At 41.3% G+C, this 24,579-nt stretch overlaps 1 protein-coding gene across 4 annotated transcripts in view; it reads right to left on the bottom strand.

Moving 5' to 3' along the window:
• FYN (FYN proto-oncogene, Src family tyrosine kinase) overlaps positions 1 to 24,579 on the bottom strand; it is a 137,925-nt gene that overhangs the window by 58,832 nt on the left and 54,514 nt on the right. For all 4 annotated transcript variants that reach the window (XM_088161901.1, XM_014879274.2, XM_014879272.2 and 1 more), the window contains one exon: positions 18,636 to 18,705. The gene's annotated coding sequence lies outside the window, so the exon portion shown is untranslated. Of the gene's footprint in view, positions 1 to 18,635; positions 18,706 to 24,579 lie in introns of those variants that run through there.

The raw sequence follows: 24,579 nt of genomic DNA, 5'->3' as shown, positions 1-24,579 counted from the left end.
GTGGGAATGTTTCATGTCAGGTTGGATGGGGTTTTGAGGAACCTGGTCTAGTGGCAGGTGTCCCTGTCCAGGGCAAGAGTGTTGGAATAGATGAACTTTAAAAGTTCTTTCAATGCAAACAATTCTGTGATTGGTGATTCTGAATTGGATTCTCACCTCTGTGATTCCTGTCACAAAACACAGCTGGTGCAGTTCATGCAGCTGGGACTTATAGGTGCTGTAAGAGAACGTGTGGAATATGGGTACAAACCCATATCACTGTAGACAGTGATAAAGAAAGTGTGTAAACTCCAGGATAAAGGCACATGAAGAAGAGGGAATTAAGATGCCCATATAATTCTGTCTAAATGCACAGATGATACAAAACAAAAAGCAAGAACCAAGTGCATTCATACCTTTACATTGCCATTTGTATGAAGAGTCAGTCTATTATTTCTTCCACGTTGTGAAGCCGTGCCTATGAGGACAATCACAGCAGTGGTTATGGAGCTCACACTCACTATCTTTTCAGACCATGGGAGATCTGATCATCTGCAGTCTTCCAATACTTCCCTCCAAACATATTCCTTGTTTTCAGCGACAGCAGATAATTTGTTGTTTGGCTGCTGCAGCCTGTTACAATATTTTTACAACAGGAAATGTGTGTTCCATACGTAAGAAGACTACACTTACAAGAAATAATGCAGGAAAATGATCTAATTTCTCTTCTGCTTCCTTCCTTCTGCAGTGTGCTGCATTGAGATGTTTGTTCCAATACACAGATACCACCAGTTCAAGGCCAAGATTTTATTTACCCTGATTGTGCAAAACAAGCCAGCACTTACACTGCAACTCAAACACCTCAAGCTGTTGTGCTCCATTCACATTCATCTAAGTGATTTGACTAAGTGGGCTTAAAATTTCGCTTTTCAAGAGCCTGTCTTATCCACGGCTGGATATTTGTATGTCAATGTTATAGATTTAAAACTCCTGTGAATAAAGAACACTTTTCAAAAGTGCAAACAGCAGATCAAGCAGGAAATATAAATTTTGAAGTGAACCTCAGTATTGCAGACTGTAAGAAAACGTCCATTGTGCTGCATTTAGGGAAAAGAACACCACATCTTCACTAAGCACTGCACCTACCAATGGATGTTACTCAGCTACCACTGCTGAAAAAAGAAATCTGAGTAACTGCTACACTTCACTTCTCTGGTTTTGGAAAAACAATTTTTCAATTTAGGAAGTCTGGGGTAGCCTTTTAAGAGAAAACTTTAATGCATTTTCTTATTTATTACTGAGACTGACAATACATGTATATAATAGATTATAAATTACCACATGCTACTGCCTCTTGTCTGCAAGCTAAAAGCTGGCAAGAGACTCTACAGTGCTCCATGGCCAAATCTGCATCAGGCAAGTTGTTGAATTTGGGAAGTTATGAACACCAGCAGATTCACAAGCTGACCAGTCAGTGCTGACTGCTCAATGCCAAAGTTCTAGGAAAGGGATAAACAGATGGGTCAGGAAGGGACAGAACTCTGACTTGGATTGCATAGATGTAGAAATAATATCTGAGTTCATTTGTTCTCTATCTCCCACGCTGAAAACCATTAAAACTCCCCACTGTATCCTGCATTTTTTGTGAGCTAACAGGACAAACTCTTTCATATTAAGTGTTAGAGAGGTATTTAAAACACAAATAAAATCAAGGGATACTTCCAAAAGTTATGTTTGCTTTGTTTAAGATGCCAGTAGTGTATTCTTCTGGTGAGGCAATATTGTCTCTGCAATGCAGGAGATTTCCCTACGGCTGGGCTGGAGCCTCTGCTTTTTGTTTTGTTTGCATTTGGGCATTTAACCATCTCCCCGAAGATGAAGTGTGAAAAACGAGGCTCCATGTTTCCCTTTGTATATATATTTTTTCAGAGCAGTTTTTCAGATGCCAGGAGCATAATTGTAAGCAAAAGAAAAGAGTCCCAACCTTGTCAGCTTCCCAGAACTATATTTTGTATGCTGGTGCTTTTGTTTTCTTGCAAGTTCAGCACTGCTTTAATGGCAGCACCCTGGATTCCCCCTGCCCCCAACAAGTGATACATATTAGTACATCTGTTTTCTCTGTAAAGTCTTTCTGCATTCTTTGCAGGGCACAGGAAGGATGTGGGCTCCTTTTCACATTCAAATGAGGCAAATTAGCCTTTGCCTGGTTCCTTCAATATAATGCTTATTTTACATTTAAGCGTGAGAAAAAGGGAGGAAATAAACCCCAATATGTTAGGTGGGTTACATGTTCCATTTTGGTGCAAGCCTCACTGAGCCTTGTTTTGCGAACTGCTTTCCACAGGACATGATTTCAGGATGATAGTTTAATTAGCTCAATAGTGTAATTATGTAAAATGACCAAATAGTCTGCACAAAGAAATAGCTGCACAGACACATTAAACACGAGAAAAATCTAAAAATGCCAATCTGATTCAGCTGGGTTTGGGCAATCCGAGACTGACCAGCTTGAAAGCAGCACTGCAGGAGAAAATCTGAGTGTTCCAGTGGAAACCAAGTTGAACACAATCCAGCAATGCTCCCTTATGGCAAAGGTAGCCATCAGCCTCCTGGCTTGCATCAGAAAAAGCACTTCCAGCAGGTTGAGAAATATGATCCTTCCCCAATATTCAGCACTGGTAAGACATGACTGGAGTGCTGGATTCAATTTAGGGATCCTTGAAAATTTGGGGCTTTCTTGTACAGAAGAGATATGAACTTATTTGAGCAGATCCAGTAAAAGGACCATAAACATAGGTAAGAGTTTAGAGCATCCACCCTATAAAGAAAGGCTGAGAGAGCTGGGACTCTTCAGCCTGGAGAAGAGAAGGCTCAGGACAATTTTATTAATGTGTATAAACAACTCATGGGAGGCAGTAAACGAGACAAGGCAAGACCTTGCAGTGGTTTCCAGTGACTGGCAATGGGCACAAATTAAAGTACAGGAAATGCTGTTTAAACATGAGAAAAAAATCTCTTGCACTGTGAGGGTGTTGAACACTGTCACTGGTTGCCCAGAGAGGCTGTAGAGTCTCCATTGCTGGAGATATCCAAACCTCACCTGGATATGACTCTGAGACACCAGCTTTAAGTTGGCCCTAGTTTGAGCAGAGGGTTGGAGTAGATGATTTCCAGATGCCCTCTCTAACTGCAGCAGTTTGTGATTCTGCCAGGTCATATGAAGACCTGCTGCACTTACAAAAATCCTCCTCTCACTCCTTTTACAAGATAGAGACAAATGCAACAATTCAGTAAGGTACAAAAATGTAGTACATATTTTACAGGGAAAAGGTGTGGTTCATATTCCCTCTTTTTTATGTCCCGTGCTCCAATCCAAGTGGTAAAGCTAAGAGATGGGATGCAAGGAAAAACCAAACAACTGCTTGGTGAACTGTGCTTTACCCCAGACAGTTAGCACTAGGTGGAAATTCAGTGCATACTCCTCGCACTACAGCAACTTCCTGCACAGTTAATGCACCCTATGCACAAGGTAACACATCCCACATACAGAGAACAGAGAATGAAGTAGTCAGGTGCTGTAAATTTACAGTCAGCTTCACTGACAGAAATCTCCTCAGGCAACAAGCCCTTAGCTCTGTTCACAGTCATGTGCCAGGTTTGACAGGTTTTACTGAGAGACCTGGAAGAAGCTTTGACACACCTGCTAATGCATGAAGTGCTTTATCCATCTCAGTTGCCATCCTCATGCACGGTTCTGGGATGCACCAATCTCACAGCAAGCAATGGGCTGTGTCCTTCGTCTAAAGGCTTGCAAGACCCATGTCCCAAGTCCCTGTTCTGCTCACAGACTACCCCTTGAAATAAGTTACTTGCTGTTGCTCTTGTTTTTCCCCCTGTGCTGACCTGAGTCACATACAATGCACTTTCCCCTCAACCTGTGTGAGCAGAGCCCTGCCATGGCCTTCCACCCTCTCTGTGAGAGCCCTGAAGCCTCCTCTGACACGGATCAGCAAGATTTCCTACACCCTCACAGCTGACTCTGGTTTTTCAGCCACCTTGCTGCACAAAGAACACAACCAGCTACTGTTCTCACACACCTCTCTGCTCCAAAGCCAAGGGTATCCAAACTGATCAGTCTTGCAGCACCACCACGTGTGTCAGCCTGAACTCCCCATCACCTTCCAACTCCCTCCTAGAAACAGCAGCACAAAGCTCCAACTCAGAGACCTACAGTAAAAGATAATCCAATCTCGATTTAGATCCAGACTTCCCCCAAAGCCTGAGCAGTGTCAGGCTCTAGCTACCCTCAAGCAGCAGGAGCAAAAGGGCTGCTCAATTAGACACTGATGGCTTTAACACTGGTTTACTTAAGTGTTGTGCCAAAGAGGTAAGTGGAGGGCCCTGAATAATTCAGAAAGATCTCAAAAACAGTGCAAGTGAAAACATACTTTAGACATCATAGGAACAGTCAGTTTCTCTCCATTGAGGTATCCATAGCACTTTTAATCCATAATTTTAGCCTGTTAAAATAATGAGATTTATTATTCCTGTCCCATGTCCTTTCTGAAGATGCTGGGAGGGTGTGGGAGAGGTAAGAGAGAAAATTAATTTTCAGTCACCACTTGCCAAGAGTAGATTAAGCACTCAAGAGTTATACATTCATGTATAAATGACTCAAGGGAGTTTCATTTATTCCTTTTCTCCTATCTTATATTTTTTTCTTCCTGTCCTGCAGCCCTTGATCCCACTGCTCTCAGTCACTACCTGCCTGCAGTGGACAAGTCTGAGAGTAGCAAACAATTCTGGATTTTTCCCCCTTTCATCATGGGAATTCATTTGGACTCTCTTTCCCAGAGCTCAGAGCATGTTTGATTCCCGGGAGCAGAACAGAGAACAAGAATAGAGTTAATCTTTAGCAATGTGATAAAAATCACTCTCACACAGACAACTGGAGAGGGATTTCAACAGAGCTGTTGTGCCAAGCACCTGATAGCAAAACCTGAAACTGTTGCCAGCCCACACCTTCCTGCTCACAGACACAGCTCAGTCTCTCCCCAGCACTCCCACTTCTCTACTAAAACCTAAGTCACCACTGAGCAAACCCTCTCACCAAAATGAGAGGCCACTCTTTCCATGACAAAGACACAAGCATGGCCGCATTACAGGTGGGGTCACCTCATCCATTTTTCTTTTAAATTAAAAAAATAGTTGTGAAAAGCAGATTAAACAATCAGATTGGAGAAATGGCATAGGACGATAGGACACATGGGGATTTCATGGCTTTGGTGCAATCTAGGAAGCCACCAAGGAGCAGGCAGGTGAGCCGAGCAGCTGGGAAGAGAGGGGAGGAGGGGGCAGCAGGAGATGTGGAAAGGGCTACCAGCAGCTTGCTCTCCCAAAGTCAGAGTGCCAGCTGGCAGCTACATGTTGCTGTTTGTGTGTGGGCTGTGAGTATAACAGAGGAGATGAGCCTTTAGGGGAGGAGCTGTCTGATAAATCATTAATGAATGAAAATATGAAGTAATCAGTCTGCCTGGGAGGCAGAATCATCTAATGATGAGGATGATGGACTAGGAAGCAGGAGATGAGGTTCCTATCTCACCCACAAGACTGCTGGCACACAAGCTCCTTTTGCTGTGAGCAAGAAGATACAGCCACTTCCTTACATTGAAGGGTTTCTCTTTTAAAATCAACACAGAAACCCCACGATCTAGGTGAAAAAAAATTTTGCAGCATCCTTTGTGGAAGCTGCACCTCCAGCTTCTCTTTTGTTGCAGGCAGTGCACAAAGAACCAATATCCCTTCTCAGAGACGGTCTTCACTAAACCAGATTATTTTCAAAGCAATAACAAAACCTAGTACAACCTTTCAGCAGCACCAGTGGCATTTAAGTTTAAATCGATTAACTACACACACAGTACTAATTACCCATGGGTGGGTTTTTTTTTTTTCTTTTTAGCAATCAGACTACTGGCTGGAAATGTAATGTTATGTCTGTACAGGGACACTCTGCTTTCTCTGTGCTCTCTGAAATGAAGAGGAAAATGCTTGAGAAATGACGTTTAAAGCGGCATTTGTGTTTATGGGCATAGCTGCAGGGGCACCAGACACATGCACTCAGAAGGTGATGAGGTTGATGGGAAAGGGGCAGGAGGTTAGCAGAGTTTCTTTTGCACAAAGACCTAGCAGAACGTGTCATGCTGCACAAAATCAATACAGCCCTTGCATGAACAAGAAATTGTCAGGTTTGTACAGTTCTCAGGCTTATTTGGAAAGATGCTCACAAAGGGGTTCTTGACTTTTATGAAATCTTTAACTGCTCCCTTTCCTCTGTCTTAAGATCCCTGAACTTTCAAGGGTATTGTTTTAAAACAGTATTATTCTAAAATAAAAACAATCAAGGATATTATTTTTAAAAAACATCAAAGACACACATGACACAAATTGAAACAGTCTAACATTGGCACATTTGTGGGATAAGATGTGCAAGGGCTTTAGTGTCCAACGTACTTAAAACATGATTTTCCAGACTGAATGATGCATAGATTGCAGCAGAAACCATAAATAGAAGACACATATGGCCACAGCAGAGACTATGTTTACAGAAGCTGCACCTGAACAGATCTGTGGTTTTTAACTACACACCTATTTCTGGTGCTGAAGTCCAGTTTAATTATTCTGGCAAACATCGCTGAGCCACAACAAGTTTATTACAGTTTATGGAAGAACCTGCTCAGGCAATTTTACAAGGAAATTGCCTGTGTCTAATCTAATTGCTAAGAAGTAGCTAAAATTACATTAGTCCTGGAAAGACGAAGAAAGAAACAGGAAGCTCCAAAAGGTTCAAGAGGCATCACAAGGCTGTTCCTGTAAATGACAGCATTGCAGATTTGAGGATGAGATCCCTGGAGAGGCTCCCAGTCACAGTCAAGCACTGTTTTTCACCCAGAACAAACATAACACAGGTGAGATGACTTACAACACATAAAAGTATGATTTCTCACATACTTAAGCCTTCTTCTGGTTACTGAATACATTTACATAATAAATGGGGTTTGGAAATTACCCACCGGTGAGATAATACAGATTTAAATGATCTGCAGTGTCAGTTTCTTCTTCTTGCAAGCTTTAGCAGCCCTTGCAAAAGATTTAACTGGGCTCCATTGAAGAATCCTTTTCTCAAGATTTTGTTTAATCATAAGATAAGCAACACCTCTAAAATTTAATGAATGGATTAGGATGGCTTAGATGTTTCCAGACTCTTGCAGGCTACTAGCATGCAATATCAGAAGGAACTATTACAGAAAATTTACAGAGAGGTTAATTGGAGGTTGCTGGACATGTCAAGCAAGCTACAGTCAAGCTTGTTAACCCAGTAAATGTGTCGTTACCTGCCACATAATCACAGAAGTACCTTTGGAGTTTAAGCTTACTAGTTTATATCTTGCCAAACTAACCAAGAGCAGATTTCTGACAGCACCAACAGCTACTTTGACACTTTGCATGAACCACCATGATTTCAACTGGCATACAGCCTCTTGTTTTGCTCATGTGTTCTGGATTAAAAATAAAAGAAAAAAAAAAAAGAAAAATATTTTAAAATCAGCTCCGTTCACACTTCCCCACTCCACTGACACAGAGGAGCCCAGGACAGACGACCTGGACTCTAACTGGTTAAATACAAGGAAGGGCAAGTTGTGAGCAGACAAAGCAAGCTCCAAGGGCATTTTCTCTCAGTCTTTCACAGTTTTCTGGTACTTCAACCATCCCTGGCTTGCAGAGCATATTAAATTTGCTGCTCTCACTGTCCACTATCATTAGAGAGCTGTCCATCAAAAACCAGATTTCTATGAGAGCCGGTTAAAAACCTGAAGAAAATATACAACTAATTTCCAGCTGTGCCTAGGGTGTCTTCTTCCTCCACCCTGGAACAGGAAAATGGTTTTATATTTTTAATTGTGCTTTTACCTTTTTGTGGGTTTTTTTGTTTGTTTTTCTTTTCTGGTGTTAAATAATTAAGGAGAGTTCTTGTCTGGGTGACAAATAGAAGCATCTCTAACCCAGTGGAGCCTAAAGCCACACCATAAAGCTCCTGGAATTTATCCCAGACATAAGAGATTCAAAAGAGCATAGCAAGACATTGACTACATTCATGAGTAGCTTCAAAAAGAGGAGAAATATTCTGGGCAAAAAAATGTGCTGAGAATTGCTGGTTACAGTGGAAGGAGAACAGTGGCAGCACTCTTACAGCTCCTACTGAAGCAGGGTGGTGGCCTGGAATGGTATTGGACTCTCATGGTATTGAGCAAGAGTTTTCTTAGAGAAGAAGAGGTGGTTAAGAGTGACAGCTTAGGAATTTTTAATTTCTTTAATCAGAAGCACAACTAGGGAAATATTTAATACAGTAATAGAAACTATTGATGTTAACAGGAATACTTCATACAGCAATTAGAAGACTCCTGCAATACGAATGACTTTCAGTGCTGTCTCAAACATATGCCTCAAAACAAACCCCATCATTTTCTTTTGATTTCTGGAAACTTAGAAGTGTTGTAAAAGGGGTCTTGCAACACACCAGAGTAACAGGTCTGTTTCCCACAAAATTCAAAATTCAGGTCTCACATACATTGCCCCAAATCACACATGCAGAAAAGTATGGATAAAAGCAGATACAAGTTACGGGACCTAAACTGGATGGAAAAACAAACTGACAAAACCAATGTGAATGTGAGCTCTTCCCAAAGACCACTGGCTGTGCACGGCAAGCAGCTCAAGTGCCTCCTCCCTCTGCCTGGAAATGGAGCTCCTTCCTCAGAGCTCTTCCCAGGATCCATCCACCTTCTGAAGTGTTTCCAAGCTGGGTTGCTTTTTGCCTGCTATGTAATACACAGTGCTTTGCACACTGCTGCAAGAGATGTTAGATGAAGGGTCCTATACCTTTTGTTGAGCATTAACCATGTGTAGCTGCCAGAGCATGGCAGGAGCCACAGTTCTGTACAAGATTCACTACTGCTGATGGTAGCCAATGGCATATTCCATGTGCATGACCAGACAAGTAAATGTGTTGGGATAACACCTACACTGCATGTACAGCGTGGCACACACATGGAAGGCACATGCTGCACTAACACAGAAATGGTGAATATGTTAGTATCAACACAAAAGAATTCTGTTTTACACTAGTAATGTAGCTTGTGTCTTCAGCATGCTCTTACTTCCTTGGGGTGAGCAAAAGGCTGTTGCAAACAGCCTTGTAGTTCAACACAAGATTTCCTTCTGCTTTGTCAGCTTTGATTAGTGCTCTCTCTCTCTGTCATCTGAAACTCTTGGCTTATAAACAATCTAATCCAAAAAAGAAAACGAAGACATATACTGTAGTTTACAACTGTGCCTGATAATCCTCTAACACTATCTAATGACATACAGGAAAGCCAGTGCTTAAACTACAAACTCCCTGTGTAATTACAGTTCGTTAGAGGGCAAAACTTAAGAGAAAAAGCATTAAAAGAAGCAAATGGAATGATCTTGGGCTTTTACAAAAGCATTTAGCAGATACCAAAATGGTCATAATGGGTGTCTTAAAAATAGGACAGTGTATATTGTATTGTCTTCCCTGCCAAAAAATATGTCCCTTCACTTGTATACAAATTTGTTTCCCTGTATTTCGACACATTTGGCATAATGACCATGGCTGAAAACAATGAGAAGTCTACACCATCTATCAGCTGTCAGTCTCTGCTTTCTCTATGTCTAAACATGTATTCTGAGATACTCTGCTCTATAGATAGAGCAGAATTTCCTGTAACAGATCTTTCATCAGCCTCTGTCTGACAAGAATGAAGACATGTAGTGGCCTAAATATTTCTCATCAAAGGATGTAAATGGAAGGAAATAGGGGAAAGGGGGATTATGTTTGATAGTAAATGGTATGCAGAGAGACACTAATTCCCTAATATTGAGGAATTAGCAGAGGAGGGAAAAATGGACAAAAACTCTTAAGCGTCACGCACAAGCAACAAATATCATGGAAAATGAGGACTTCCCCAGACTGATGATTCTGTCCAATTACAGCTGACCAGACTCAGCACCCCTCAGTAACAGATGCTGGTGACTGATGCAATCACTAGCTTAAAGCATACTGTCCTTCAGTTTGGTATAAGTTTCCACTGAAGAAAAAGACAAACTTTTAAATTTTCATATGCAGCAAAAGAGGACGAGAGATGACTCAAAATCCATAGTTTACAATTGAAGTTTCTTTCACACAAAGTCTTCTTTCTATGTAGCATCTTAACTGCATGAATGGGAATGTTTGTTAACCAGGGATCAAATTAGTTAACATTTCAGACCCTATTTAACATCTATGTCTATTTTTAACTAATAATTTTACAAAGAATCTAAAATGTCTTGTGCTATTTTTATCCTTCTGCCTGTAAAGTCGCTACCTTTAGTTATCATGATTTTGCATAAAACAAAATCCAAGGTAAGAAATGCAGTTCGATTAAATAACAACACAAAACCTATGCCAGTAAATCAATGGTATCTGAAATGATAGAATCACAGAATCACACAGAATCAATTAGGTTGGCCAGATCTCTGAGATCATTGAGCCTAACCTATGACCAAGTACCACCATGTCAACTAGACCATGCCATTAAGTGCCACATCCAGTCTTTCCTTAAACACCTCCGGGGATGGTGATTTCAGCCCATTCCAATGCCCAATCACCCCTTCTGTGAGGAAATTCTTCCTAATGTCCAACCTAAAGCTCCCTTGGTGCAGCTCGAGGCTAAGAGGCCGACCTCCACCTGGCTATAATCTCCTTTCAGGTGGTTTCAGAGAGTGATAAGGTCCCCTCCAGACTCCTTTTGTCCAGGCTGAACAACCCCAGCTCCCTCAGCTGCTCCTCACAGGACAGGTGTTCCACACCTCATTATCACAACCCTCAACTCGACACAGTCAAAAGCTCCCTAACAGGCAAAGCCTCCTCTCCTTCCTTTCCTGTCCCTTCTGAAGGCTTGTTTCCATCCATTGCAGCACTCCAGTCAGGCAAGCCATCCCACCATGTTTCCATGATGGTTTCTATGTCATAGACATAGAAACTTCCTGGAAGGCTGTTACAGGATTCAACACCACCTTGTAAGATTAGGAAGACTAGTGCTCAGCACTCAGCACAGCATTCAAGACCCCAGCAGAATGAGATAGTAGATTTTGTATTTTTACTACTTCCATTGCATGACACAGTCAAGGATGCACACAATAGTCAAGGCTTTTCAAGCTTTTGCCAGAGGGAACATTTCAAAGCAGACTTCTCCCTGTCTTGTAATACTAAACGGTCTGGGCAGGAGTGACATTTACACAGTTGAATCTTTTATTATTTTCTCTTCTTAAAAACAATAGCAGCAATATGACTTTCTATATTAGGTAGACTGCTATAGGTGGGTGCTGAACAGGTATAAAGGTCACCAGGACAGAATGCTATTTATGAGAAGGCTGTATAAACCTCTGTTAGCTCTCAGGTTTTCAGAGCTAACACGAACACAAACTTGTAATGAATTTTAGCTTACTGGGTATTTTCTAAAAATCACCATCAGTGAGTTCCCTGATAATATGTCTTGGGAAGAGCTGACTATTCCAGACCGGTGGAGGCTGCAGAGGATCCCTTGGAGCCCAGAATGTTGTTTCCCATTGCTAGTAGGACAGCAATGTTTAGGAACATTCCCTAAAACAGAGCTTTCCACCTCAGCTAATGGAGTGTGACAGCTCAAACGGTAATCTCCCCCATCACTGAGCACTGGCCTTCAGGATCCACCCATCTTAATTTTTATTTCGGAATGGGTATTGCGATACAGCACTGCAGGCATTCTCAAGACACACATTAATGCATTATCTTTACACTAGTTTCTGTTCCTGATTTTTCTGGATTGCATCCAAGGCTTTCTTTTATCTTTGAGCTTAGCAGAATGATAATATAAATAACTCAATGTCCAAAAATATTCAGCTTTGGTAATCTGCAATGAGATCTCTCCTCCTCTTCATGATCCTTTATATGCAGTTTCATTACGTTTGTGTCAGATGAGCATTTAGACGAGAGGCAGATGTAATAAGAGATGAAGAACTAGAGCAGTGTGCTTATGCTATGAGGTGGAAACAGACACACTTGTACCTGGAGATCCATACCAAAATCTTATTGAAGAGATCACATGCCTATACACAATATATTTAGTGCCCAACATAAAGCTTCACAAATAGCACAGAGAAATCTCCCAAGCAAATCCCATAATAATTAAATCCTGATACCACAGCATCCTGTATTGCACACACATGCATTCTGTCCTCCACTTAGTTTCAGCAACCTCCACTGAACCTGGCTGATAAAATAATCTCCCAAATGACTGTAACTCTATAATCTATTAAATCCATGAAGTATTGATGAGGCAGAATTAATGTTGAGAAAATTACTTTAACCCTCTCCCTCCTCCTGTATTTCATAAAATAATCTGTAGAAGAAAAGCAGCACTGTGGCTTGGACTGCAAAATACAGCACACTTAGGTCAGGAAAATCTACATCTGTCCACATGCCTCAAACTCTGCCTATAGATCTGTTTGTCATTACAGCACTTATTCCTCTAGAAAGAGTAATATCCACAGAAATGGCCTTATCTGATGCCCAGAGATCATGCTCTCCTTCATTTTTTTCCCAGATATGTGTCTTGCACACAGCATTACCAGGCTCTCTCTATAGTGTTCCTTACTCCCTATGCTGCGGGGCTCATTAGTTGTGGGTTGAGAGCATTACCTACTAAGACCCTGTTGCTGCCTGATTATAAACTTGGCACAAACAGACCCAAGTTTGGCAAAATTCTCCGTGCTGGGTGTCTGCTGGGAGGCTTTTTTCCCCCTTGCTTTGTTGCTGTTTTGGATTTTTGGCATGACGTCAGCCAAAATTTTTCAAGCTAATTCTGAAGCCAGGCATGGGAAACTGGAGTGATTTATTCATGTGAAAAGATTCTGGTCGCTCCTCGAACAGCTCAAGAGGTTTTGTGATTTTGACCATAAACTTGCAAGGTGTCAAGGCAAAATCTTTGTGTTGTGATCTCTGCAGAAAACTCCCAAACATGACTAAATTACTAACGTCTTAAAAAATAAACCTTAATTTGCATGAGCTCACTAAGGAGGTGATGCTTCCTAGCAACTAAATTCCCTGGAGATCCCACCTACAATGCTCCAGGATCCCACCACCGGTTGGGTGGCACCTGCCTGCTTGAAGCTGCAGTTACACTGTCAGTGATCAGAGCTGGCCATGAGACCAGCTCCAAGGCTGTTCCACATCTAATTCTGAGCTCCTAAAGGGTTGGATGGCCCTGGATCAGGTGCGTGTTTGCATCCAGTTCTCTGCAGGGGAGGAAGGGGAACATAAGGTGTGAAACATGCCTGTGTGATGGAACAAGAGCTCTTCTATCAGCTGCACCAATGCACATGCAGAAAAGAGCAACATTGATGTAACACTCCCTAAAGCAACTTCTGAATTTTCAAAATGTAATGTTTTTCTTTCAACAGAGCAACTAGAAGGCTTATTATCTAGATTAAAAAAATAACACAACCAATTTAGCACTTGCTAAACCCTATCACGGATATTCAAGCTGCTGTAGCATCATGATCCAGTGCAAACATCTTTGCCATGGAGCCAGCCAGGAGAGCTGGGAAATACAGCTGTGTGAAGTGCTCTGTTCCATCTGCTGTTTTAACTGTCCTTCCCTATTTCTTCTCCAGTGGCTACAGTGGGAGAGACATCCACATAGATGGCCCCCAGATCAAATGTCTTTTGCTGAGTAATTCCAACAATTGGATCACCTAAAACTTTGGGGGAGGGTGGGAGGGGAGGAAGGGAAGGGAAAAAAAGCTTTATTAAATGAATTACCAGGGAAATGTAGGAAAATTACAGAGTCTGAGACACAAAGATCTCTTCTGGAGGAGACTGGAATGTAGGCTCGCTGTGTAGGGTTATCAGATTTAATAAACTGAACACAGGTATAACAATGCTTCACAGAGAACAGACTAAATCCAATCTGGTTGGGACTGGACACATGCAGTTCTGGGCAGGGGACAAACTACATTCCTCAGAAATCTTATGGACCAGATTTAACATTTACTACACCCAGCAGCATCAACATTCACATCTTCTGAATGGATTAGACTGGAAGAAAAGAAACAGACTAAAATGGAAGGAATTACAAATATAGCATAGAAAATCTTGGTAAGCCCCAAGTACATAAAAATGTTCAGGCATTTCCCACACATTTCTTCCTAAGGAGAAAGATAATCTTCAGCCCATAGGAAGAGATAATGAAGATATGCAACAGAAGAACACTATGAGGCACATCAGGCCCAAATGAACGACTTCAGAAAACTAAAAGCTGCTAGAAATAGGACCAAAATGCACCAGGTCAGCCCTAATTACAGAGAACAGCTAATGACTCTGGCAAATCCTCTTGTGGGTATGGCAGAATACAGGTAATAAAGCAAAAGTCCCAGCAGGTTATTTTTGTACTGAGAGCACAGATAATACATAGTTGCTCTATAACACTTTTTGTCAGAAACCTGACAGGTGTGAAGAATTACCAAGAGAAATACAATAGCATTTTTGGTTGACATCAGGGATATAAATAATTGTACTGTACAAATTGGACACCCAGGCACACACAGGGCATCACAGTCTTTCTAAAGGCAAACAAATTTATTACGTATAAAGATGCTGAAAATTTAGTTTCATATAATTTCTTAACATCAAAAAAGCCATTACCTGCTACTTTTTTGTTGTTGTTGTTTAAAATAAAGAGAGAAGGAAAACTTGACTGTTCTAATAGGGGAAAAAAACAAAATAGCAGATGAGTGTATTAGCAGAAATCTAAATTTTCTTTGATATATCTGACCTGCTGCTATAACAACTGAATCAATTGTTTAAGATGTGCAGTTGCTGCTAGTATACGGAGAAGTGTGCAAATAGGAGCAAAGCATCTCAGATTTCAGCTGAAACTTCAAAAAGCCCTCAACTTGGGAAAGTATCCCTGCCCAAATTCAGAGGGAAAAGAGCCATGGACTCCAGGCCCTGAGATATACATTTAACATCAAGGCCAAGGTTTGAAGCGTTCACAGCTTTCCTGGGAGGAGGAAATCTATAGGAAATAGATGAATGTTCAGTTGCACACCTGGCCCAGAAAGATGCGGGTCAGGTTTATGGCACAGCAGTCCCTCATTTTACTTCACAGCTTTATCCTCCCCTTATTTTGATGGCTGTAAGCAGCTGCAGGGACAGCGACAGAACCCCAAACTGTACAGTGTAAATCATGCCTAGAAATACAAAAAATGTTATGAAAGGCAAGAGTTTTAAGGGGAGTGTGGACTGGCAAAGAGCAGTGTGACTATGGTAAAAAACACAACAGAGATCACCCCAAAGGTCTTCTGTCCTGCATCAGTCAGGCTTCCCATGACTCCATGTGATGTGGAAAGGGTGGCTGTTCCATGAGTGCCTTCCACATGCCGTGGTCAACACAAACATACAGTGCCACACGAATATCTGCTCTGACACCCACAAGGCTGCTTTACAGAAATCTCATCAAAGGAAGGGTCTTCTCACACTGTCATCAGCTCAGCTGAGGGAGTTTTAGATCCAGCCAAGATTCCCCTCCCAGCATTCAAGTGTACGTCTCTAATCAGCTCTTAAATCCATTATGAATGTTTGATCTAGAGGCTGCATGACCTTTTTTAGGACTTTGATACAAGATGAATAAATAACTGCTGAGCCTCTGAGCTATGTCAAGATAAATTCAAAACATCCTCTTGATGTCCAGTACTTCTTGGATTCAGTAGGTTAGGGACAGAGGCTGGGCAAAACAGTATCCTTGTCTTACATTTTTTACAACTATTTTTAAACTCTCTGGGAATTTGTAATGCCATAGGCAAACATACAGTGGGGTCAGAGATATTTCAGAGATCCTTACATATGACAAACTCAAGGTTCCTGATTATTTTACCTCAAAATAAGACTGTTACAAACAGTTTGAAGTGGGAAGACTGAATAGGACAGCTGTGAAAACATACAAAATTTGCACTCTGTTTATGTATTTTAATGGCTGCAGGAGAACAATTTTTAGAGTAAAATCCTGGAGCACAAACCCAGCTCCAGACTACCTTGAAAAAATTTCAGGATGTTTACAACCCAGCAGTGAGAAGTGCCTCTTTTCATTGACTTACATCACTATAAGCAAGTGAGGAAAGCTGGCAGTTTTCAGGTGCATCTGCTTTTGTCAGGAAATCCTCTTCCACATTTCAAAATTCAACCAAGCCAATCAGCCATGCTCTTCGAGTCTGAACATCAACTACAGATTGAGAAACCTTGCCCAAGTAGAACCTCTGTGAACCAGATTGTGGTTTTTTTTCCCTACTAGCAACTTTACTGCATCCAGCAGCATGACACCACATTTCCGTGGAGCCACATGAAACAACTTTCCTGATTTTGAGATCTTCTTCAAGACTTCCCTCTCACAGGCAGAGAAGATGCAGAGTTCATACTGACAGACAGTGAACAAGAGCAAGAAGCAACAAGAAAGCACTTTTTTTCACTCTGAGGATGGTCAGACATAACAGATGCCCAGAAGGGCTGTAAAGTTTCCAGCCAGCTGAATTTTGAAAATCAAGGCTCTGAGCAACCTGACCTAATAGGACCTGTTTCAAGGGGGGGTTTGGACAAGACAACACTTCGCACAAGTTTCTTGGCAGTTTTGTGGCAGTTTTTTCCAACCAGGATTATTCCATGATTCTAACAAACATGCTGCTTCTGTCGCTTTCCCCTTGCTGCTCTTGAGCTATGCTCTCTTACTAAGGTCGGCCATGGAGACCAGGCTGGCCTCAGCAGAAGCACCTTTGAAGGAAATTAGAACACAACCATCTGACTACCAGGTCTGCTGATAAACATTTTTCCCCTTGGTGTTACATAGCATCACTATTTCCAAATAGTTCTCCTGTGAACTTTTTCACAGACCCACACAAAGTTCAGCCAATCTGTAAGGAAGGACACTACCACCAAAAAGAAAACTAGATATAAATCCTACCCTCTTTTGTAGTAAAGTCACAAAGTTTTGTGGAAGTCACCACAAAAATCTCATGGACTAATGAACTGGTGCTGTGATCTATGGCTCATCTGTGGCACTACAACCAAATTCCAGTTCAAAAAATGTCATTTGTATTTCTCATAAGAATACAGAATGCAAACTTTTAACATGCACAATTGTCAGAAAAGCTGATCTGAAGAGAGAAAATAATTTAAAAGAATAAGCTGCAATAGAGTTTACCCAGCTACAACTGTGCAGGACTTTCCATGTGTTTGGCCAGCTTCTTTGTGAAATTCTGGGTTTGACTATCCTATTTTTCCTGTCTCTAAGAGTAAATGTTCTGCAGAAGGGTAAGTGATCTACATTTAAACATCTGCTAACTAATCCAGATCTTTCTGTATGATGTAAGAACATCTGGGGGTTTTTTAATGGTAGAAAAGAACAAGTGTTCTCACAGAGCCAGTCTTTAATTTTCAGTTTTCTACCCTGCAGGCTATCTGATTCTTAAGTCTTGTGCCAGTGGAGAATAAGCTAGTTTTCATCTGCAATCTGCACATTTTGCCTGGAGAAAAAGTACCAGCCCAATACCCTGGTTGGCCAAGGAAAAGCAGGGACACACAAGGAAAAGCAGGTCTTCTGCTGCGTGTCTTTTCCCAAGGGTGATTGATTGGTACTATCCAGAACTGTGTATATTGAAGATCTCCTAGAGGGAAAAGCAAGAGGAGCCCATGAACTGCTCCAGATCTGCTGCCTTTATTTTTTGCAGGTTGGAAAGGCTTTCTTTGAATTACTTCCCTCGAGTTGGGACATGTTGCTAATTACCTCCTGCTCTTTTCTCTCTCCTTCTCCCTCAGAGTGGTGCAGCTCAGCACATGATGTGTCATATTCCCAGAGCACTGAGCTCCACAGAAATCTGTTGGAAGCTGATGCCTCTAGAAGTGTTGCAGACAGTACAGTCAGACAAGCAGCAAAGCTTGTCATCTGGTATGGAAAGGAGGAACAGGAAAACTGGTATAGCACACATTAACTCTCCTTATCTCTCACACATAAGCAAACCATCCTAGCTCCACATGGCAAGGGTGTCAGTCAGGCATTCTGGGAAGAGATGGAAAGATTGTAGAGTGACTGGACACCCCCACCACTTTGGGAAATACATGCTCCCTCTGCTTTACTTTTGCTCCTGATCTTTTATACAGCTAGCATGCTTTTTTTTTGTACCCCTTGTTTTTAAATTAGGCCTTTTTATTTCTTCTACTCCAGGTTTTAGCTGAACCACTCTTCAGCAGAATGGAACAGCTACAAACACAATAAGCAGATGCCACTGGAGCAAATGAAAACACATTGCTCGCCCTGAGGCCCAGCATGCTGTTCTCTGTCAATGCTTCTCATACTGCGAATCTCTGTACCAGAGAAAGAACACATATAATCAACTGTATCTCTGTATTTTCCAGAGCTTAAAAAAATACCAAAAAAACCCTGAAAAAAGCTAAAACAATCTTACTGAAATTCTCGTTGAAAACCAAAACTGATCAAGACAGTTTTACTTACCACAATTTCCCCCCCAACAGAGCAAGTTTACATTCACCACATTTCCTCACAAATGGCTCAATAACATGCCCTGTAAAATAAGAGAGAAAGGGAAAAAAATAATAAGTGACTGGAACACCACAAATTATGTTACACTTTCTTTTCTATCTACCAACATTTATCACCAACTTCCACCATTTTTCCTGGTTTAGGGAAGGAAGTAATTGGATCGGAACCTTCACAACTAATTATTGAATTCCACTGGTATTATGCAAAATATTAAAATAATTGCAGGACTCCCTCAGACACATCATTGTCACTGACATGATGGCTATTCAGACTTCAGGGAGACAAGGTCAACAACATGAAATGCACAGCAGCACACAGCAAGTGTGCCAATTATTTTAGATCCAACCCTATAAAAAATTGGCCAACCCAGTATCTCTAAGTCATTTTGTTTTAACAAACTGGTTTTGGAATTGGACGCACGTAGGTTCATGACAGCCTCTTTGTTTGAAAACTACACAAAGGGAAAAAAGGGGGTTGTGCCACACTTCATTTTTAGACTGTATTAATTACTTGGCATTCTCTAGGAGAACAAAGAGGGAGAAGAAGGAAGCCAACACAATATTCAGCTTGACACATACTAGGGCCCATTTGAAGAGGATGGAGAGCAAAAGTGACAAATGCCATCATTTTGCCGACCCTGAGTAAATTTCAAATGACAGCTAAGCCTTATTTTTCCTTGAGGCAAAATCTTTGAAAGAATAACTCGTGGAGCACAGACTAACAATGATGTTAAAACATTTAGTTTGTAAACTCCTAGAAGATGGAGGAGGCAAGGATTCTGCTGGTGCTCAGGGTTGGGAGTTGTAACTGTGCAGCAAACAGAGAAGAGCACAATTTTCAGTGCCCAGGTGTCCACACCAGTGAAGCCAGACTAAATTTGAACTGCTTCTAAGTCCCATTCTCCCCCAAGTACATGGCTGAACTTTCCACCACAGAGATATCTGTGAAATTACTGCTGGATGAATAACTTTACAGGTAGACACAGATGACTTGGAGCCCTGCATTACTGATCATGAAAACTTGCCTCAGCTGCAGAAAAAGCAACTCTTGTGCCAGCACCTCTCCTGAAAGATGCTGCAGGCATAAACAGGAAACAAAAGGGGAATGGCTTCTTAAATGAAATTATTTTTACTGGTCATCATTACATAAAAAGCAGTTACGAAATTAAAATTTCTATTAAGGAACAACCAAATAAATATTCCTCTAAAACATGGAAACTGAATCACATTGCTCTAAGTCCCCATTAGCAAGCAGACATCTGGTATTGCAAAGGTCAGACTTCATTTGAGTGGAGGGTTCAGGGTGGGGAGAAAAGAAGAAAAAAAGCATCATTACAAATTAGAGGAGGCTGTTGTGAGAGATTTTAGAAACAGACATTTTCTAACAGAAAAGTACAAACGTAAGCATCTTCTCTGCTTGCTTTCTTTGTCTAGCAGTTGAGAAAAAGAGTGAGTATATCAAGGAATAAAGAAAAAAAACGAACACCCCCTCCTCTCCCATCACCTTTTGTACAGCTTGGCAAAGTTTATGAAAACACTGAAAAAACCGTGGGTCTTAACTGCTTTGCTCAAACTCAGGGAAGGTGGTTATTATTCCAGTGCCATCTATTTCCCTCCCTAGCTTCCAGGCATTTGGCCTGGAAAGAAAACATCAAGTCAAGAAACTCTACTTCTGCCTCCAAACTAATTGGATAAAATCTGCATGCAGAAAAGTTAGAAGCTTAAGAAATGAGCCAGGTCCAAAACAATCCAATGGCACCAACTCTGGATTAGCTCATTATTTTCTTCTACACTATGAGACTGATTTAATAATTTCCTCAGAGTAGTGACAAATAAGGAAACTCTGTACTCCATGCTGCCAGTTCCAGGAATACTTGAAAGACAGGGGCTGGCACCATTGCCAAGAGGGGCTGAACTCCCCTAGAACTGGTGTGGAGCTTCTGGATGCAGCCCTGGCAGAGTTCCCTTCCTCCCTCACCCCAGAACAAATGCCTGTGCAGCAACCAGGATTAAACCAAACAGGGGAAATTCTTCAGACAAGTTTGCAAAGTGACTGAAAATAAAATAAAATAAAATAAAATAAAATAAAATAAAATAAAATAAAATAAAATAAAATAGAAAATGTCTATGCTGACTAGGGCAAAAGGGAGGAAAAGATGGAAAGGATGGACCAAGAGAACAGCTCCACTTGTTGCATGTAACATTCCCATGTCACAGCATGGGAATGCAGGCAGCTGCTTTAATACATGCCAAGGGAGTCCAGTCCAAGCCTTTCACTGAGACCATATATGACAAAAACGGGCAAGAGGACTAGGGAAAGGGGTGTCTTGTTAAATCCAAGGTGGACACACAATTTGCCACGTCTCTAACCTTGCAAGAAGATCTTCAGGACTGTAGGGAAGACAGACAGAAAACTTGGGGAAGCCTTTTGCTTGATTTTAGATGATGGTGAAAAATGTACTCTATCTCTTAGACTATAAAGGAGAAAAGAGGCTTGGAGGTGGAACAGGGAGGGACAAGGGAAGGGAATTATTTTGCTGCATAATTGAGGGTGAAGGCTGGATGCAGCTTGCAGAGTAAAACAAAGATTATTTATTCTTTCTTTGTGTTCAGTCTGGGGGCCAGTACAGAACTAAGTTTTATTCTTAATGATTTTCATTCTGCCCAAGAATGTAGGGGAAATATTCCTTTTTCTTGAAGGCTTTGAATCATGATGCATATCTCCAAATTTTGATGAGCACTTTTCAGAAAAGCTCTGCTCACTTTGAAGAGTACCACATAGGAGATGCAAAATAAACTAATACAGGTCTCAAGGCACACCAGTATAGGCTTCTTTTACAAGAGGAAACAAATGGTTTGTCCAACCAGTATCCAAATGAAAGCTAGCCAAGCATCTCCTCCTACATGGTAAGATACAGAAAAATCCTTAGCACACCAACAGACACGAAAAGCTGTGCTGAATCTCAGAGCAACATGATTTGAAACATTAAAGAAAAGCAAAACACTTCTGGGGGATAATCAGAGTTATTATCTGCCAGGAACAGCCTTTTTCTGTAGGCAGCATGAGCCTCAACAAACTGCCACCTTTTACCAAAAAACCGTATCCCCCTCCTAGTGTTGCATATACATCAGCAGTGTATTTATGTAGCCTTGTGGAAAAATTACTTTCTTTTTGTAAAGAAAGAAGTATTTTGTGAAACAGAATGTGGCAAGTAACATAATTAGACATCATTTGCGTGTTCGGTTTCACGACATTGTCTGCTTCATGAGATAACTTCTATTTTTCCTCATGAGCTTTCAGATGTGTTTTTGTCAGTTCATACTGGGATCAGAATTAAGTTTATTACTACTGGCAAAAGAGAAATCACTGAAAACAGACGTGGTAAGTACTTTTTTTTTCTCAAGCCTGCACTCCCAAATCCATCAGCACTCACCAACTTCAAGGATCTTTGGATCTTGTGCATTGTGAATAATCCTAGATGCAAACCCACAAAACTCCTGATTGTTCATTGAAGCAAAAACTGTTCCATGACAGTTTACCCACCATTGAAAATAGATAATAACATGACTGAAAGCATAAAAACAGCCACACAGAGAATACTGGTCTGGTACATGTTGCAGTTCATATGAGTTTCACCCAGCTGGAGGAAGTGGCTGGTTGAAGTCATAAGTGGTCTGACATACTTTTCAAATGCAATTGAGTAGATGCAATTGAGTTTATGGTACTCAAACACAGAAGAAAATCTACATAATTATAAACATCTGTCAGTTTTCTATTAGCAACATGCTTCTGCTGCTCTTTTTTCAAACCTCAAGTAGAAGCAGGCATTCCTGGTGCTTGGGTTGCTATTTTACTTGGCAAAAACTGGGAAGATGAAGTTTTTCATGCTGAACAGTTTACAAAGGAACATGTCTAGATCAGGATGTGTAACCAGTAAATGAGCTGGATCTACTTTGTAAAGAAAGTGTTGGTTAGTCTCTTCAGAGTAGCATCCTGCCTTTTTCATCTGTTTCAATGTCAGTCATGCTTACGTTACAATACACCATATCACACAGATTTTGAGCCACAAAGTCTTGAAAAGTAGAAAGTATTTTTCATTAGTAGGTAACTAGGACTGCTCTAACAATCTCGAGTTACCATTTTCAGACTGGTTGAGAATTCTGTCACCCAGGACTCTGCTGACACTGCTGTTTGAACAAATCTGTGGAAGCATACATGTTCAGATTTTAATAGGGTGCATGCAGCATTTTCCATCTATTCCTACCACCTAAGATTTGTAACCTTACTAAAACCAACCAACCAACCAACCAACCAAACCTCCAACTGACTGAAACCAAGAAACCTTTTCTAGAAGCAACATTGAACAGGAGAAAAACAATCTCCTACATGCTGAATTTACACAGCCAGTTTATAAAAGAACTGCACATCTTAACTTACATAAAGTAATCCTTTACTGTGCATTGCCAGATTACACATAAAGAGCCCTTATCCTGTGAACATCTGAAAGCTTTCCAACAATAAAACATTTACAGTTTAAGGGAAGCTTATAAGCTTGTTCTTACACAGAGACAAAAGCCTCCCTGTTAGCCTGAAACTACCCCTTTTCTAAGTGAGGTCCCAGATAGCTGGCACATGATATGAAAAAGCCTGGTCATCAACAGGCTTGAGGCGAGAGAACTGAGGGCAGAAGGAGGGAGGTCCCAATAAAATCTGCTCTTGCAACAAGTCCAGACACAACCCTGGACAACAGCAAGGGGAAAAAAAAACAACCACCACTACCTTCACCATTAGAAGATTTATACTAATATACTACTATTCTAGTGGTTTGTCCTCACATGCAACAGCGCTAAAACTTGGAAAGAGGACAGTGGCTATGGGACAAGCACTCTGCATTTTTTAATGTGAAGGTCACTGGATTTCTAAAACAGTTACTGAAAAGCTTCTGGACATGCAGGATGTAAATAAGGATAACTAGATCCCTCTATTAAAGGAGTCCAAAACTAGTTTCAAAACAAGAATGTTTGTCTGCACTATTAAACTTGTTCTTGTCTAAAAACACGTCTGCCCTTTCCATTTGGAGCTGAAAGAATTCAGCTCAAACTCAATGCAAAGTCACCATTGCAGTGGCAACAAGTCTTAAGAAACAGGAAACGTGGGAGGAAAACACCGGGAAAACACAGAGGCTTTGCTCAAACTTTTTCTCATTTAATAGAATGGAGCTGTGAAGAGAAAGAAACCCACAAACTGTGCTAAAGATCAAAAGCTGAAGTGGTATATTGACTTACCTTTAGCAGACATGCTGCTGTCAGCTGGTCCCCATGCTCTGTGGCTCCCAGCCCTGCCAAAGCAGGCTGATTGCTCTCCTTCATCCTGGGATGTGCCCCTCACCCAGGCAGTTCAAGCCCCTCAATATTGCCAGCTCAGTATCACTGATATCAGTACCTTTCCCTTTTCTCTGCCTTCAAGCTGGATAAACTAAACAAAATATACATTCACAACTTCTTTCCCAAGCATCAGCTTTGCTTTGTAACATGGCAGAACTGAAAGCTGGGATGTGGAAACACGGCACCATCCAACCAGCAACTCCTGCGTGGAAAGCACCATTACAGGCACAGGGTGTGGATGTGTACAGAGACCTAGCAGAGGCAGATGCAAAGAATCAAAAGATGCCAACAGCTTTAGGAAACCCCCAGAGGGACAGCCAGTGGTAATAGTGAGCAAGTGGAGAATGACACAGTGAAGCCACTGGAGACAGAAAGGTGGTCATGATGGCACTCATGGCCCATTCATAAACCCTGCCTTTTGAAAGTGTTCTGAGGAGAACCCAAACCCTGTGACACTCCTGGGAATCCACACTGCTGGGGAGAGAAGCAAGTGTGCAGCTCTGTGTAAGCCA

The sequence above is a fragment of the Sturnus vulgaris genome, chromosome 3 (assembly GCF_052056855.1).
Source record: "Sturnus vulgaris isolate bStuVul1 chromosome 3, bStuVul1.hap1, whole genome shotgun sequence".
NCBI classification, from domain to species: Eukaryota; Metazoa; Chordata; class Aves; order Passeriformes; family Sturnidae; genus Sturnus; species Sturnus vulgaris.
The sequence above is the reverse complement of the archived record's forward strand: the minus strand, read 5'-3'. Positions and strand labels throughout refer to the sequence as shown.